This window comes from Benincasa hispida, chromosome 5, assembly GCF_027475165.1.
Source record: "Benincasa hispida cultivar pf3 chromosome 5, pf3_genome.v1.1, whole genome shotgun sequence".
Taxonomy (NCBI): domain Eukaryota; kingdom Viridiplantae; phylum Streptophyta; class Magnoliopsida; order Cucurbitales; family Cucurbitaceae; genus Benincasa; species Benincasa hispida.
Genome location: NC_143482.1, coordinates 4,597,433 through 4,605,999, shown reverse-complemented (window position 1 = coordinate 4,605,999; position 8,567 = coordinate 4,597,433).

The following is an 8,567-nucleotide window of genomic DNA, read 5'->3' as shown; positions in this document are numbered from 1 at the left end:
AAAGAGGAACCTTATTTCTGTAAAGTGTTTATTGCAATGTAAATATATTATCTCGTTTAATGTGAATAAAGTGTTTATTCATAAAGATGGTGTTTTTATTTGCACAGCAAATCTGGAATCGAATTTATATATGCTAAGATCGTTAGCCATTAATTCCCTCTACAATACTGAATTGTTTAGAACTACCATAACTCAATCAAAATGTCGACGAATTTCTCCAAAAGAAAATGCCCAACTTTGGCATCTTCGTTTAGGGCACATCAATCTTAATAGGATTGAGAGGTTGGTGAAGAATGGACTTCTAAGTGAGTTAGAAGAAAATTTTTTACCAGTGTGCGAGTCTTACCTTAAGGGTAAGATGACTAAACGACCTTTTACTGGAAAACATTATAGAGCTAAGGAGCCTCTTAAAGTACATTCTGACCTTTGTGGTTCTATGAATGTGCGAGCTCGAGGTGGCTATGAGTATTTTATCTGTTTCACTGATGATTACTCCAGGTACAGGTATGTTTATCTTATACAACGGAAGTCTAAATCCTTTGAAAAGTTCAAAGAGTTCAAGGCTGAAGTTGATAATGCATTAGATAGACGGATTAAAACACTTCGATCAGATCAAATGGAGAGTTTTTGGACTCGGCATTCCAGGACTATTTGATAGAACATGGAATCGTTTCCCAACTCTCAGCGTTGGGTACACCTCCAAAGAATGGTGTAACGGAAAGGAGAAATAGGACCTTGTTAGACATGGTTCGCTCGATGATGAGTTACGCTTCTTTACCAGACTCGTTTTGGGGTTTCGCAGTGGAGATTGTGTATACATACTCAACTGTGTTCCCTCCAAGAGTGTTGCAAGTACACCTCTGGAGATATGGAATGGGCATAAAGCTAGTTTACGTCCCTTCCGCATTTGGGGTTGCCCTGCACATGTGCTTGAGGCTAATCCTAAGAAGTTGGAACCACGGTCTAAGTTATACCTCTTTGTAGGCTACCTCAAAGGTACATGAAGGGGTTATTTTTATGATCCGACGGAAAATAGGGTATTTGTTTCAACAAATGCTACTTTCCTGGAGGAGGATCATATAAGGGAAAACAGTCCATGAAGCAAAGTCGTGTTGCATGAGCTTTTTAATAAAACTACTGAAACTTCAACAAGAGTTTTTGAAGAGCCTGCTACATCAGCAAGAGTTGTTGATGGGAGTTCATCTAGTAGATCAGTTCCACCTCAAGAGTTGAGGAAACCTCGACGTAGTGGGAGAATTGCGAACCCACCCGTTTACTATCTGGGTTTCACAGAAATTCTTGCTATGGTAACAGATGGCAATGGTGAGGATCCGTTGTCTTATAAGAAGGCAATGGAAGATGTTGACCAGGATGAAAACGTTGATGAACCTTGTGTTTACAAAAAGGTCATCAACGCTTCAGTAGTCTTCTTACTGTTGTACGTAGACGATATCCTACTCATTGGGAATGATGTAGGTCTACTGACTGTAGTTAAGAACTGGCTAGCGACCCAATTTCAAATGAAAGATTTGGGAGAATATCAGTTTGTTATAGGTATACAGATCTTTCGGGATCATAAGAGCAAAGTGCTAGCACTGTCTCAGGCATCGTACATTGACAAGATGTTGTTCAAGTACTCGATGCAGGACTCCAGGAGGGGCCTATGCCGTTCAGACATGGAGTCACTTTGTCTAAGTACCTATGGCCTAAGACACCTTAAGAGGTTGAGGAGATGAGACGGATCAGTCTAACCCAGGCCATTTTAATGTTGCTGACCCGTTTACGAAGGCTCTCATGGCTATAGTGTTTAAGGGTCACCTACGGAGTATGGGTCTACAGGATCGTCCACGGCTGGACTAGGGTAAGTGGGAGATTTTCTTGTACTGGGTTTTTATGCCCTAGTTTATTGTTTTGTACTAGGTTTTTGTACACCCTACTTCGCTTTAGGACAAGTTGGAGATTGTTGAGGTTGATGCCCTAAAGTCTCGTGTCCTGTAGTTTGTAAACAGTTTGTACGAACGTTTGTGTTGTTAATATATGATATTTACTTCACATATTGTATTTTTGCTCGGTAACTTGTTTTATTTGCTTTACCACAAACCAATAAACATAAAATCCCTGGTTATCTATATGTGACTCAAGCATGTATGTGGTAACATATAAGTGGATCTGTCTTGAGTGATAACCAAAATGGTCTGTAGTATATGGATAAAGGAGGGAAACCTTATCCTGGTAACGCTACAAATGCGGCCCGCTTTGTAGAATGGTCATAAGTTTTGTGACTTGTCACAGATGATATGATCCTGATCATTCGTGTTGGAGACATGCGAGTGGGGGCGTCCTATACAAAGAGTTTGTATAAGACCTGACCACGAAGTATTAACGTCTCGTTATATAACACCGTTTATGACAGAGACTTCACTTCACTAGAATGACCATAGGTAACATGACCTCAATCCTGAGTGAGTTGGGAACTCTTGCCATTGAGGGCGGTCTTTTGATTTTTATGGGTGCGAATGGCTAGGTCGCCGATTCAAACCTACCATTTTGGGGATTCGTCTGATTTGGGAGCTGGGAACTCAGCTACACAAGATGGAATTTACTCCTTCCACGAGGCAGAGGTAAGTAGATAGATAGCTCCCTTAAGAGCGGATTATGGGGCTTGAATGATGTGGCGCCACACACCTTCTCTTGGCCCAAGAGGTGTCCACACATAGTTGGACTATGTTGTGTTGTTCATTAGAGGAATCAGTAGTACTTAAGGAGTGAGATGTAATTTAGCCCAGCTGTACTTACGAGCATTTGTGAAGGGTCATCGTACTCATGATTAGTTATATCTGATGGACACAGAAATATATCTGTGGTAAGAAGAGTTCAGTTGTTGGTCTTTAGTAGAATGCCTGACAGTTAACGGATGGTGGATCTTGTGGCTAAAGAGTTTAGTAAGCTATTCACAAATCGTTGGAACTTTGAGCCACAGGTTCATTAGGTCCCCTGGGTAGCTTGGATAAAGTTGAAAACCAGTGTTTGGGTTAATTTGAAATGTTCAAATTGACAAGAAGAAGTTCGATTATATATGATATAATTGGACTAGTTAATTATATATAATATAATTGGCTAAATGTATGAGATACATTATTTTGGAGGAAATTAGATATAAATATGATTTATATCAAGTAGAGGAGAAAATACTATAGTAAATATGTGATATCAAACTATAGGATAAAAATATAATATGATTATATTTATTAATTAATTAATTGGTTAATTATATGATAACTAATCCAAAAATCACGTTTGGACGTGGGTTAGTGGACATGAGTTGGTTATTGTAACCGATGAAATAAAAATGAAAAGAGTTTTCATTTTTGAATCGCCCGTCAATCGCCCAGGAGAATTTGCAGAGTGCACGTTGGTAGAAAGCAAAACGATCGCTTAAGTGTTTTCAAGTTTCGAGAGCCTATACAATAGCACTCTCCGCCTAAACAATCTTCTACCTCGCGCCTAAACGATCGCATGCTATTTCCTATAGATTGGATAGCTTCTCTAAACGATCGTATAGTGTGCCGATTTTACTAAACGATCGTATACCTTTTTTAAACGATCGTTCAGTAAATCCTACACGATCATGTAGCTCCTCCTAAATTATAAGCATTTCTACTACACAATAGCGACTTTTTCCCTCCCACTTGCTTATAACCTACATGATTTGTGTTTCTACCTTCCTCTACCAAATTCACCAAAGCCCACCCTTTGGGTTTTCACTCTGAGAATACCCGGGGCTCTTTAATGGTGGTGTCGTCCCCGTTGCTATCATGAGTTTGCGATTATTCGTGCTGCTGTTGTTGACGTTTCCGCTGGGCGTTGGTAGATTACTTGGAGGGTTCCGCTGCTTGGAGTATCAAAGTGTGAAGAACATCTTCAACTGGTATGGCACTCTTTCCCTTGTGTTTTTGTTGTTCTTAGCATACCGATAATTAATGTTGTTTACATAACTGTATGTATTGAATGTATAATATGTATTTCGGTCACAGTGAGATAGGAGCGATCCGAACACGCTCATGGAACTCTTAGATATGAGATCCTTCAAGACTATCCTCTTGAACTCATCCAAATTATCTGAAAAAGGTTTGGCAGAATCCATCTTGAATGTGAAGAACTTCTCCCTTAGATACATCTTGTTAGGGAGATTCTTGCTTGCAAAAAGACCTTCCAGTTTGACCCACATCTTATAGGCCGTGTCTTGATTAATTACTTGCCTTAAAATACTGTCACTGAGATTCAGAACTAGAGTTCCATAGGTTGTAAGCTCCATGTCTTCTCTTTCTTGTGCTGATATAGTGGATGGTAGTGTTGAGGGGTCCAAAAGGGCCTTATGTGCTCTTTGCTGTCCAAGAATGGCTTTGATTTTGGCCTTCTGTAGGCCAAAATCGCCCTTCCCATCAAAATTCTCAATCTCATACCTTGCAACAACCATTTCTGATCCGATCTAGTATCGATTTTTTATTTCTTGAGAATCTTGATGCTCCAAGAAAGTTGACCTTGATGATCTTTAAACTCTCTGATACCACAAATTGTTGGGCTGACCACTCTTCACAAGGCCTAAATACTCAAGATCAACGTTGGAGAGATGAAGAAATGGGTCATAAATATTTTTCCAAATCCTCGATATTCGAAACTTGATGCTCGACTGCTTACTACTCGATCCTCGATGAGAATTCCCTTCTTCGTCTGATGAGTCTATGTTAAATTCTCGATAGAACTCGATGAAAAAAGAACTAATACTTGATCGTACTCAACCGTTCTTGAACGATACTCGGTGCGATTCAAAGGTAAAAACGATGTACTCAAAGCTACTCGATAGCGAAGAATCGATGCACGATTAACTTGATATTCAGATTACTCAATGCGATTTGAAAGATAATTGAATGGCGCACGATTTGCAGTAAAGAAACACTCGAATGAACAAGAAAGATAAGGGAAGAAGATGGAGACATAGTGTTTATGTGGTTCGGCAAGATTGCCTACATCCACGGAAATCTTAATTCTTTTACTGATGAAGATTACGTACAAATTTTTGTTGTTTACAGAAAACTAAGAAAATGATGATAACTCTCTGATTTGAATTTAAAATCAGTGGTATTTATAGAGTATGCCAGCTGAACATTTACAAAGTTAGTTATAAACAAACAAAGAAACTGAGGTATTTGAGTCAAAACTTCTTCAGTTACAGATGGAGAATTGGAAACAATAAACATATATTTATTGCTAATGATATTTAAATTCGAAATCATGCAACTTGTAGTCCGTGTGTTGTTAAAGAAGATTGTCAACAGAAGCATGTGTCCAATCTTATCACTTTTTGAAGGCGATTGGAACATTGCTTTGGTTAATGAGGTTTTCCTGCCTCAAGATGTGGACGATATTCTTAACATTCCTCTAAACCTTTGTTTTAACAAGGATGAGATAATTAAAAGCGCTTATCATTGGGGAATTCAATTATTTGAGTCTTCTTCGGCTTCTCAGTTGTCTAAAGATAACCTTGCTTGTTTCTGGAAGACAGTTTAGGACTCAAACGCTCTGTCAAGGATAAAGATTGTTGGATGGAGAATTATTATTGATATCATTCTTACGACCTGTAATCTTTCTAAGAAAAGGATTGTTACTAACCTTTCTTGTTCATTTTGCAGGATTCATAGAGAAACGACTTGTCACTTGATGTGGGAATGTAAAGTATCTAGAATATTTGGAATATTTTTTTTCCATTCTAATGTTAGGATTTTTTCTGTGGGTAAGAGCTTTTGGACTGCTTGTGATTATTGAGAATGCTTAAAGAAGATTAATCATAAAGAGCTAATAGGTCAAATTCTCACTTTACTTTGGTGTATTTGAATCAAAGGAATGCTATCCGTTCCAACCAAGGGTCGTCAGATGAAAGAGACATTATCTTGACAGTTGAAACTTCCTTCGAAGCCTTCTTTGGAAGGTCTTTTACCCACTCCCCTTCGCTCTCCTCCCCAATTCTTATAGACATTACTAGGGAGGGAGTGGTTAGAAAGCTCATGAGGACTGTATTTGGAAGTTTAATGTTGATGCGACTTGGTCGGACTCCAAGCGTTATGGCGATCTGGGCTGGATTTTCCGTGATCATCTTAGATCATCAATTTTAGGTGGTTGCAAACATATTAATCATAATTTGGGGGTCAAAGTGTTGGAGGCGAAAGTTGTGGTGGATGACTTGATTGAAGTTGTAAGGCATTGGCATGGGAAAAATCCTCCGGTGGTTGAACCTGATTCTGTTGAGGTGGTTCGTTTGTTAAACCTGCAGGACACTGATTTGTTTGAAGTTAATATTTTTGTAAGTGGGGCTCTTAGCCTTGCTAAGTGTATAAATATCTATAATTTTTGTAAGGTCCTTAGAAATAAGAATGATAACTTGTAGAAATACAAGTTATTTATGCCATTTTATTTACATATTGCGGCCAAAAGTTAGTAAATATGCGCCGATTTTATGAAGATTAGCTTAGAATTACAATAATTATAAATGATCGCAATTACACCCACTAATGCCATAAAGATGGAAGACAAGCCGAGTTTTACTCTGTTTTGCAGGAAACCAAGTCACCGCTTGCGCTCAAGGCTCACGAGAAACTGATTAACGCATCTCTGTCATATTGCGCCCGTCAATCAACAATGAAGAAACGATTACCGAAATGATGGCGCAATGCGACAGTCGATCCAGAGCTGACTTTCAATCGCATGCAGTAATAAAAACAACACCGTATGCGAACTCATGATCGAAAGATGCAGCTGAGCAACGCAAAAGCGGAGGATTGAAACACGTGTACAACTAACGGTTGTGCAGAATTGACGGTCTAATTGCATAACAGAAGGAATAATATCCCTCCATCTTCGGAATTACCATAACCATCAGTGGGGACCACAAGGCCGGAGTCAAAGACCTGCACCTATAAATACCCCATAGATTTCAGAGAAAACTTATGCTACCTGATACGGGGCAAATTGCTGCTAAAGTGTTGAGAGAAAAGGCTGAGCTGAGTGCTTAATTGAAGATATCCGGGAAGAAGACGAGATAAGGCTGAGAGGTGAATCTCAGATCTAACCTGCTGAATACCTGATCGGAAGCTCTGTGTAAAGATCTCTGCTACCGGTGGAGCAAGCCTGAGAAGGAAACTCTTCCTACCATCAAATCCATCATATCCGGCAAGCAGATCTCCATCGAATCAGTGCCAAGACATTGGCACTTGTTTGTATCTGTTCTATCTCTTTCATCGTTGTATTTCACTTTCTCTTTATCTTTTCATTCACACACCATGTATCAAACGCTTAATAGATATATTAAATGTTTCGATAGCTTTCATATACCATTCTCTGTCTATTTTCGTTCCTCCATTAATCATTTTCTCCATGATGTCTTTTTAATCCCCTGATAGTTAATATGAATCAACAAGTACTTAATCTGTGTTAAAGGTATAAATGTGTTTAGCTAAGGCATGCTAGACGGCATCTTCACCTATGAGAGCAGAAGTGAAGATGCTATTCTGATCTATCGAGAGAGGGTTAAAAGAATGCGTTAACTAAAGCGAGTAGTACTTCCAGACATGGAAGCAACCTTGCGTTCATTACGTTATTCTCTGTTTCACCACAGACATGTGGGAGCGTGGCCGATTACTGAAAGGTGTACACCAAGAGAAGAGTGGAACAGTATTTCTAGCTTCAACGCAATTGAGAACTTGCGTTGTTTATATTATTTATCTTTCTCTTTCTATTTTGTTCATAAGACTTGTCGCCGCATTCCACGTCTTTGCACAACTTTCACAGCCAGCCTTGACCCCAGCATCTTGTAACATGAAGCCTGTATCTCGTATCATCTAGCTTAGGTTTATTGTATTTTATTTTATTATCTCATCTTTACTGCTTTACTTTATTTTGTCGCAAATTATATACCTGTACAAACACATTTTTAAAGATTGAAAACCTGGTCGCATATATCATGAACATATCACAATAACCTAAAACAGTCCCTAAGTTCGACCTCAGATCACACCGAGAAACTTGCGGTGGAATTACACTTGGTTCCATCGTAAGGAAACTTGTGACAACGCATGACATACTACGTGAACATCCATAATTAACGCATATCTAGCAGTAGTATTGCATCATTTCGAGCATAGAACATCATCAATCATACCTATCAGCGATTCGTCAACAAAGAACAAAGCTACTCATAATCTTACATCTTTGACTTCCTCTTCTGGGTATTCTTTGGTCTAGAAAGATGACTTTCTAGCTTCTATTATTTCCCTTATTTATGAAAGAGAGTGAGTTATGATTTGGTGTAATGCCTTTTCTGGTTGTTGTATTTCAGTTTTTTTTTAAAAAAAAACCAATCCATATGAGCTATTATAAAATCACAAACTATAAATCTATCCCCACCACACATTGTTTTGAATTATCATCAATAGAACAAACTTTTTGTAAAATAACCTATAGCGGCTAATTAAAAACAAAAACATCTACACAAAAAATTACATGAGCACTTCCAT